The sequence below is a fragment of the Pinus tabuliformis genome, chromosome J, assembly GCF_031772625.1.
Source record: "Pinus tabuliformis cultivar Carrire ecotype Pingquan chromosome J, CPIR1, whole genome shotgun sequence".
Taxonomy (NCBI): Eukaryota; Viridiplantae; Streptophyta; class Pinopsida; order Pinales; family Pinaceae; genus Pinus; species Pinus tabuliformis.
In genome coordinates, this window is record NC_142295.1 from 1,205,552,416 (window position 1) to 1,205,562,344 (window position 9,929).

Consider the following 9,929-nt stretch of genomic DNA (forward strand, 5'->3'; position numbering starts at 1 on the left):
GATGAAACACTAGGTTCTTCACTGGGAATATTGTACTTTGAATATCACAATCTATTGTCACAATTCATTGTACCAATCTAATACATGAAAAAAATATTTGTAACCATATTGATTCCTTGCTTGTATGAGTGTTTTCCATGTATTTGGATTATATAGTTGAGAGTGCCACTATATATTGTCTCTTTCTCATTCAAATTATTTCTCCTCCAATTAACTTTTAAACACATATCCACTTGTAAATTTTCTGTGATCCAGATCTCTAGGCGAGTTTGCATCAACAAATCCATGTTTGTCCAACACTTTGCCCAATATTGGTCTTCCTTAGTAGCACAATCCATAACTAGCAATGCCACACAAATACCTGAAAATTCTATGTACTACCATCGAATGTTAAACATTGCATCCATCAAACTTCTGGTTGCACTAGCAGAACATGTCCTCTTCCTCTTCCTATGTCTTGGGACATTGTTCTGCAAATAACTTTACAACTAAAGGAATAGGTAATTTACTTGTTTACATTCCTACATATTAAACCTTTGCAATAACGTCTTGACATACATCCCATTATTTCACCAGTGTTTCTTGTTTTCCCAAACTCTTTAAATTTTCATGTCCATAATGAAATTTGTAGCATCAAGATCCTTCATGTCAAATTTACAGGACAACTGAGTTTTCAATTCCTAGATGATTCCTCTATCATTTCCAATCAACAACATTTCATCCATGTATAAGACCAAATAAATAATATGATCACCAACTAATTTGAAATACACACGATGATCTGATTTGCTCTTTGTGAACCTAAGTCCTAACATATAAATATCATTTTTTTAATACCACTTCCTTGGTGATTACATTAACCCATATAGGGCCTTCCCTATCTTGCATACTAGCTCTTTCCTTCCCTTCACTACAAGGCCTTTTGGTTTGTTCATGGATATTTCTTCTTTTGGATCCCTAGCGTAGAAATGTTGTCTTCTTGTTTATGTGACTTCAAATTAAAAATCATGGTAATAGATAAAATAAATATAATAGAATTTAAATTGCAATAAGAGAAAATACCTCATCATATTCAATTCCCTCTACCTAGGAATATGCTTTTGTGACTAACCAATCTATAATTGTATATCTCCACTTTTCCTTATGCATTCAAATTCTTCTTAAACACACAAATTTTTCCAATGGGATTTACTCCTATTCAAAACTCCACTTGATCCCAAGCTTCATTTTTGTCTAAGGCTATTAGTTCTGCAACCATGGACCTTTGTCAAAGTTTTTCATCATATGAATCCATAGTCTCCCTAATAGTTCCAGGATAATCATTAGTAACAAATAAAGAAATTTATATATAGAACTTAGTTGGAGTATAACGTTTTGACTACTTTCTTTCCCAAGTTGATCTCCTCAATACCAGGGTATGTGGTTCTTCTTCTTCTAATTATTGTTCTTCTACAAAGTTTAATTTATCATCCTTCAATTTAAACTTTATCTTCTCTAGTTTTGTCATTCTTTGTAAGATTTCCTATTTGACATCTTTTCTTTCTCTAATTCTATATATTAACTATACATGACCTTATTAGGTTCGAGTTCCAAATCTTATAACCTTTTATACCATCTTTATACCTAATAAATATACAATTTTTAAAATTATTATCTCGATTAACTCTATTTGTTTTTAGAATGTGTACATAAGAATCATAGAAAAATACCCTAAGTTGTTTAATGACAGGTTTGTTACTAGTCCATACCTCATTTGGATTCTTATCATCAAAAATTGATGAGGGTGATATATTTACTAGGTAACATGCAATATCCACTTCCTCTGCCCAAAATTCCTATTAAAATATGGAACCACTAAACTTTCTCCTTGCTTTCTCCATTAACGTCTTATTCATCCTTTCTACAATTCCATTCTGTTGAGTTGTGTATGGAGTAGTCTTCTTCCTTTGCATACAACACTTATTATAAAATTCTTTGAATTGATTCTTACATAATTCTTCTCCATTATTCGACATCAACACATTAATTTTCTTTTCTGTTTGAGTTTCCTCAAGAGCCTTAACTCTTTAAATTTTTAAAGAATTCATATTTCTTCCTTTGGAAATCAATCCATGTGTTCCTTAGGAATTCATTTATAAATTAGACGTAGTGCACATATTTATATAGTGATGGAGCCGACACAAGTCTAAGAACATCAATATGCACCAAATGTAATATTCCATCTTCCCTTGTAGCACTAGAGGAAAATATTATGCAATTCTACTTTACATATAAGAATGTTCATAGATCAAAATCCAAAGAGTAGTTAGACATGCCTTCTACCATACCATTTATATGTAGTACAAGGAATTCCTTCTCTCTGATATCCCCCAATATTTGATGCTACAACATGGAATTTTATCTAGAGATTGTTGGAGTTTAATCTTGTTTAGCTCAAATATTAGGAAAAACATAACTTTTGCACCCATCACTAATGCTTTACAACAACAAGGTTTAAAGAGTTCTAATATGAACTCCCCTTAGCAATATCGTTGCTCTGGCAAACCATCTTGCAAGTATCCTTATATGGATATGCACGATTTTTTTTAAACCTTGAGAGAGGGTTTCCCTACAAGCATTTCCTTGCATACCTAGCATTCAATAGTTCATGATCTAACCTCATATTTTGTTCCTTTGATTTGAATAGCTCGTTTCCACCATTCTTAAAACTCATCACTTGAGTTTATCTTCAGTTTTCTCATTCATGTATTCAAACCCCATTCCTATTTAGTAGGGCTCCTTAGATTTCTTCCCCCCTCCTTGCATTAGTGGGGGGAAATTTTATCTTATGTATCCAATTCTGTAGCATTTATAATATCAATCCTAACCTCTTGCAAACTAGGCACATGTATATGGGATATTTACTTCATTTTAGTATATTTTAGCCTATTGAGGCTAGCCATTTGATGTATTATAGTTGTGATCCCATTTCAGCTCACTTTTCTTGGCTCCATTTTATTGGGCATACAATTGTTTTCTTTGTTCTAAATTATCTCGATAATGGGTATGACTACCTCATCTCATTTAAATCATGTGTATGCACCTTGAGACTCTTTTTTTTTGACAAGTTGTATCCTCCCAAAACCTTCTTATAGGTGGTCCTAATCCTCATGGTGATTCTATCTCTTGGCTAGATCATTTTGCTAGTTAAATACAACTACAATGTAATTCAATCATACGATGTGTGCCTAACCTCACATATTAAAGATCAACCTATTATCACACAAAATTGGCTCACCTAACCCAAATCACGCAAATTATCAAAATACAACATTTGAATATGAACTTCTCATGTTAAAATTCACTTTTACATCATTATCTCATGAAAATAGTCCGAGGAACCACTTTTTCTAAGCTATTTTCATTATTTTACCCATATTTTATGAAAAAAATCCAAAAAACCATTTTCGCTGATGTATTTTTGAAAAGAATAAGATTTAAACATTTTAGTCAATTTTTTTACTTCTAATTACTTTATCTCTTTTTTAAGCTTATATGAAATTATATTACTTCATGCTGACATTGAAATGTTTTATTTATTGATGAGAGTGAATGAAATATTTTCACCGCATTGGGTTGTAATACTAAAAACAAATCGAGTTATCATAGGGAAGTTGGGTTTATTAATGTTTTATAATGGATTTAATTAAAATTAACAAAACATGCATACTAATTTTTGTTTATTTATTATGAATCACATTTTTTTTCTATTTAAGAAATATTTATTTTTATTTTAAAATAGATATATATCAACTTGGATTGAGTATAGATGAAATAACACATCATTTTCATACTAAACTATAAAATGCACTTCTCAATATGATAATAATTTTATTTAAAAATACTAACCATTTACATTCAAATAAATTGACCATTTACATTCAAAATAAATGATTTATATAAACAAAATAAATTTACTAATAAGAAATTTAATTCCATACTTACTGGTTTACATATGCTTATCATTAACATTAACATTAAGATGGCCATATTAAAATTTAGAAAATTCGTCCTTTCGGCATTGTATCAAATCCCCATAAAATATAGACATATATATGAATGACCTAAATTTTCATAATATGGAATGTCGTTCTTGGCACCGATGTTACCAATATATTGCTTTATTGAAATTAAAAATGGCGTTGTTTATCAAGATTATAAATTTGTGTCGACGGCAGATTTTTTTACTGAAATTTGGTAAAAAAAAGTTCAAAAGTGTTTGAATCATTTTTTGATGGTGGAAATTGATTAACACCATTAAGAACACTTGAGGCATCCAAAGCCCTAAAGTTTGACAACTGTAATACAAAATTTAAAAAAAAATTGCCAAATTTTATCATAATGTTAATTTGTGAGTTCTTTAAACTACACTTAAAAATAAGTACTCCTTTACTTTCGGCATTAAAAGCAAAAATGAGCTTGTTGAAGACTTGAGATTGACAAGCTTGCTTTATTAAAATTAAAAATAAGTACTCCTTTACTTTGGAGATTAAAAGCAAAAAGAGCTCAGTGACAACTTGATATTGACAATGAATCTTCTTTGAATCATAATAAGGTTTTTAATATAATTAGTTTATATTTATTTTAATTTCGAAAATGTTAATTGTTTAGAGGGATCAAATTTTTCAATGTGTAAATTTTCTTTCTGAATGTAATATTTGACAAAATGTTTGAGTGTAAAATTTGAGGAAAGATTTGTACTTCTAAAGTTTTGATCTCTCTTGGCACTTAATAAATAGTTAAGATGGATATAGATGCTTTGATCCCTCTTGGCACTTAATAGATAGTTAAGATGGACATAGACTTAGTTAATTTCTAAAAATAAAATTTAAAATTAAAATGATATAATTTTTATATTTAAATATATGACATGGAAAAAATTATTATGATAATTTTTAGAAAATTATCTAACATTTATGAATTTTGATTTTTCACCATGGACACCAAAGCGCACATCTACCTAGAACTTTTTTTCTTTTAAACATGCTATATTCCACATGCCTATCATTAGTCAATAACACGAGTTATCATAAACCTAGAACTCAAAAGCCACTAATAACATAAGTGAATCAAACTTAATTAAACTACCCAACAATAATCAATAAAAATTCATATAAATTCAAAAAAAATTAATAATTTACAAAGTTAATTCAGATTTCACTCGGTTAAAACATTACATAATACTAAGATGGAGAAACTCTCAATGCAATATAATCATAAATAATAAATCTTAAAATTTAATGAGCTATAAATAATCAATCTTAAAATTTAATAAAAGTATATTACATGTAGCCTTAAGCATGTATTAATACATGATTTAGTATAAAACCATTGACATAAATGTGCACACACATTCTATCTGAAAATTTAATAAACTTATAGTACAAATTTTTTTCAAACACAAAAAAATGAACTTCACGTTTCCATTCAAAAAGAAAAGTTTGAAGTTTACATATATCAAGAATTTCTTCTATTTAGACAAATGTGTTGACACCTAATCATAGGGATTGGGTGAATCACTGTAATTAGTGTAAATAAATAATAGAGAAAATGAGGAGTCATCGGGAGATGAACTGAACAGTGACTCCCTCTTGTATATAATAATGAACAACCTGAATGAATAATACAATTACATTTGAGGAGTTTCTAGTTTGACAAAATCCAAAAAAAATATGAAATTAATACAAAGTCTCAATCTTATCATACAAACCAAAAAAAATATGAAATTAATACAAAATCTCAATCTTATCATACAAACAAGATCTACGTAGTGACAATGTCTCTGTTTTTTTTCCAGGTGGCTCTTGTTTTTATTTTTGTGGTTTGTACTAAGAGCTACTTCTTGCCCACTCGAAATGTAAAATAACTATGTATCCTACTGAATCTGAAAAATCCTACCATTATAAAATTGGTGTCCTTGAAACAATAACCGTTGGAGGCATTACTCCCATTTTCCTGGGGACAATTGTTTTGGCGAATAAGATTGATTTTATTTGTTTTCAACTCAATAGAGTTCCTAGTAGATTCTTTATGCTTAATGCTACAACAACACTCGATGCCCAAGCCTTGGATCTGACACCCGACATAAGCAATCTGCAGTTCTTCCCATCAAATAAATGTGCAAGGGCCTTATTTCGTAGAAATTTCAGAATATACGAATGGAAGAAGGACTACATGCAGATGCAATGGTAGTCCTTATCGGAGCTATCACTTGGAAAGGAGTGAATTTGATAGGTAGAAGGCCATAACCTAGACCTTTTCCTTGAAGTTACCTATTGAGGAATTGTAAGGCAAGAGAGTCGAGCAAGTTAGTTTGTGTTGGAATTCAGAGGCACAGCAAATCAATTAAACACACAGCAATATATCAAGCACATAAACACAGTTTTTAACGTGGTTCACCCAACCAATCTGGGCTACGTCCACCAAACATAGGCATCAGGAATTTATTAATCAAATCAGGAGATTACATCATGAAAGCCTCACAAAACTCTCACACTCACAGCAAACCATCCGAATGGTTGCCTGTTATATAGCCTAGAGAATCTAACAGCCTCATTAATTCCCTCACATCAAATATAGGAGGCATTAACTCCCTCCCAACAACCTGGAGTTAATCTAGGACCTGAATTCCTATTGTTGTCACCAGCTGAGATTTTTTCCTATTTCATTACAAACAGAAAATCTCAACAATCTCCACCTTGACAACAATTCGCCTGATGCCCTGATATTATTATTTTATCTTTTCTGCAAGCCAAGAGAAGCCAAACACCAGCGTAGCTTCTCCAACAAAACTGGTTTCGTGAACATGTCTGCACAGTTCTCCTTTGTATGCACCTTTTCAAGAGAAACTCCCCTTTCAGTGATAACCTGTCCTACAAAATGATATTTGATTGGAATATGCTTTGACTTACTATGATAGGCCGAATTCTTAGCCAAATGTATTGCACTTTGACTGTCACAAAGTAACCTAATGTTATCCTGTAACCTACCAAACTCACCAAGCAAACCTTTCAACCAAACTGCCTCTTTGCAAGCATGAGAAGCAGCAATGTATTCTGCTTCAGTTGTGGACAAAGCAACAATGTTCTGTAGCTTTGACATCCAGCTGATAGCTCCACCTGCAAGAGTAAAGACGTACCCTGAAGTTGATCTTCTCTTATCCAAATCACCTGCAAAATCGGAATCAACATATCCGCAAACAGATCCACTACTCTTATTGTAAGAAATACAATAACTACTTGTGCCTCTCAAGTACCGAAGCACCCATTTTACTGCTGACCAGTGCTCTTTACCCGGGTTTGCCATGTACCTGCTGACAACCCCAACTGCATGAGAAATATTTGGTCGCGTACACACCATCGCATACATCAAACATCCTACTACATTGGCATAAGGAATTCGAGACATATAATCCTTAAGGAATTTAGACTTCTGTGATCCATAACTTGTTTAGATAATCTTCGGCAAAATCACATAATAAATCGTTTGTCGACGCGTTTCGAACCAACCAGTGTGGTTCATCGTCAGGACAAGTTGAAGAACCAATCTGGATTAGCTTGATTAAATAGAGGTGCAGAGACTCCAACGGTTATAATGCCAACGGCTAATTTTGACCAATCACCTTAGTCAAATTTAAAATATATATATATATATATATATATATATATATATATATATTTATTTATTTATTTATTCCAATGAACCTTTAATAATTATTACGCATTACCTAAATAATAATGATTTATCACCTTTTAGTTGTATTTAAACAATATTGGGATGATTACTAATATAAATATGTACTTTATACGAGATATAATGACCTTTATAACTAAAATATGAATTTTCTTAATATTTAATATTAGATTTATTTATTTATAAATAAACAAGTGAAATGCCTTTACTTACCTTTTCTAGGAATATATATATATATATATATATATATCTATATATATATATATATATATATATATATATATATATATATATATATATATTTTAAATTTGACTAGGGTGATTGGTCAAAATTAGCCGTTGGCATTATAACCGTTGGAGTCTCTGCACCTCTATTTAATCAAGCTAATCCAGATTGGTTCTTCAACTTGTCCTGACGATGAACCACACTGGTTGGTTCGAAACGTGTCGACAAACGATTTATTATGTGATTTTGCCGAAGATTATCTAAACATATAATCCTTTTCTTCATCTGTATTAGGACATAAACTCGAAGAAAGCTTAAAATGGGAAGCTAAAGGGACTGACACAGGCTTCACATTATTCATACCAAACCTCAAAAGTATTTTCTCAACATACTTTTGTTGTGATAGCCACAACTTACCATTGCTCCTGTCTCTGAAAATCTCCATGCCCAAAATCTGTCTTGCCGCTCCTAGATCTTTCATATCAAACGTCCTTGCCATCTGAGTCTTCAACCTGTTGATTTCTTCAATGCTTTTGCTTGCTAAAAGCATATCATCAACATATAACACTAAGATAATGAACATGCCATTATTTAACTGCTTAAAATAAACACAATGATCATATTCACTTCTTACATATTTCTGACTCAACATGAAAGAATCAAACTTCTTATACCACTGCCGAGGCGACTGCTTCAGGCCATATAATGACTTCTTGAGCCTGCAGACAAATTTCGCATTGCGATGCTGAACAAACCCTTTCGGTTGTTCCATATATATCTCCTCATCTAAATCACCATGTAGAAATGCAGTCTTAACATCTAATTGCTGCAACTCCAAATCAAACAAAGCCACTAATGCTAACACAATTCTAATTGAAACAATTTTAACCATTGGTGAAAATATCTCATGAAAGTCTATGCCAGCTTTCTGAGAAAACCCTTTTGCAACCAGTCTCACTTTGTACCTGTCTTCCGTATCATTCACACCTTGTTTCAGCTTGAACACCCACTTGCATCCCACAGTTTTCCTGCCTTTGGGAAGTTCAACCAGATCCCACGTACCATTCTTACCTAAGGCCATCATTTCTTCCTTCATGGCTGCTTTCCATTTGTCACTATTTGAACCTTCTACAGCTTCCTGATAACACAAAGGTTCATCATCATTAGCGATCAAAGCAACTGAAGTAACATGATCATCATACCTTCTTGGATGACGTTTGATTCTTGTAGATCTCCTTAAGAATGTTTCGGGTGCTTCCACAATTGGCTGTCTATCAACTGTAGGAATTTCTTCATGATTGCCATCTGAGACCTGTTCATGTCCTCCATCTGAACCCTGTTCTGAATCTGAAACCTGTTCATGACTAGAATCTGAACTATGGTCGTTATGACTATCATTAGAAATGCTGTCAAACTGAATATGCTGGAAATCAGATACATCATCCTGTTTCAATCTTCTATCTACATCTAACTGTACAAGAGAGGATTCATTAAACTTTACATCTCTGTTGATGATGATTTTGCGGGTAGTAGGATCCCACAATCTAAATCCCTTTGTTCCATCACCATACCCAACAAAGATATACCTTTTAGACTTTGGATCTAATTTAGTTCGTTGATGTTTAGGCACTAGAGCATATGCATCACAACCAAACACTCTGAGTTTAGAATAGTCACAAGGGTGTCCTGTCCATACCTCTTGCGGAACCTTGCAGCCTATTGCCGTTGATGGAGATCGGTTTATCACATAGCAAGTTGTTGCCACTGCTTCCGTCCACAACTCCTTTTGCAACCCAGCGTTACTCAGCATACACCTTGCTCTCTCTAGAAGAGTCCTGTTCATGCGTTCAGCAACTCCATTCTGCTGAGGAGTATAAACCGTGGTCTTATGTCTTTCGATCCCTGCATCCTTGCAATAGCTGTCAAACTCCTTGGAGGAAAACTCACCACCATTGTCAGTTCTTAAACATTT